Source organism: Echinops telfairi, unplaced genomic scaffold, assembly GCF_000313985.2.
Source record: "Echinops telfairi isolate 266 unplaced genomic scaffold, ASM31398v2 ScPeMD7_7418;HRSCAF=8456, whole genome shotgun sequence".
NCBI lineage: Eukaryota > Metazoa > Chordata > Mammalia > Afrosoricida > Tenrecidae > Echinops > Echinops telfairi.
The window spans coordinates 754,263-755,361 of record NW_022111318.1 but is presented as its reverse complement, the minus strand read 5'-3'; positions in this window follow the sequence as shown (position 1 = coordinate 755,361).

The following is a 1,099-nucleotide window of genomic DNA, read 5'->3' as shown; positions in this document are numbered from 1 at the left end:
GAGCTGGAGAATCCACATGGAAACCCCTGCCAGCACTGAGATGCTTACACCACCACTGGATCCACAAGCCTTTACATCGACTGGCCTGTGATCGTCCTGCATTCAGCATCATTGCATTTGTTTCACGAAGCTGAAGAGGATTTTATAGATTGGTATTGGACATATGGGCTAATATCAGACTTCTGGTCTTGATCTGGACTGGGCTGGGATGTTTTCTCAATATTTAATTGCTCTTGCATATAAAGCTCTTTTTTCCTAAAAAAATTTTTATTGGGGGGAAACTACAAAACATTTACAGTACAATGTTTACAGTCACAATTTGTAGTGAACTGATTCCCCCAAATATATTACCACTCAAGTTGACTTATCTTGTTACATTCAAAAACCTACTTCTGTCAAAGTAGTCCAGAGTACATCCATCCATACACAGTGCTCCGACGGTACCTACATACGAACTAAATGCTACTGCTCATGCATCCACTGCCCAGGAACACCTACAAGGTGTTCCTGTCTTTCTACATGGAAAAAAAGAAATAGTACAAGTTTGGGGATTTTTCTGTAATTAAACAAGGCATAGTCATGTTTATATAAACATAGTCATATAAAACATGTTTTCAGCATTAAGAGGTGGCCTCTTCACTTTACATCTATGTAAAAAAGTGGCAAAATCTTTAGTCTACCCATATTAACACACCGTTCTAACAAAAAATACTAAGGAGACTTCTTTGGATAAAGAACCAACAACAGTAGATGACAACTTGAGGTTAACATGCATGACAACAACACCCATAAGTCTTAGAATATCCAAAGTAATACCAATTTGCAAGATTGAAAATAGGCAATTAAATATATTGACTTTTAAAGGGCAATGTAACTGAGAGAGGTCACTGAAACACAAATGAAGGCTGAGCATGATAGTGGGACAAGAGGAAAGTAAAAGGAAATAGAGGAAAGAACTAGGAGGCAAAGGACATTTACAGAGCTCTAAAACAGGCATGTACATATGTAAAAATATATTTACATATGATGATGGGAAAATAGATCTATTTGCATATATTTATAGGTTTAGTATTAAGGTAGCAAATAGACATTGGACCTC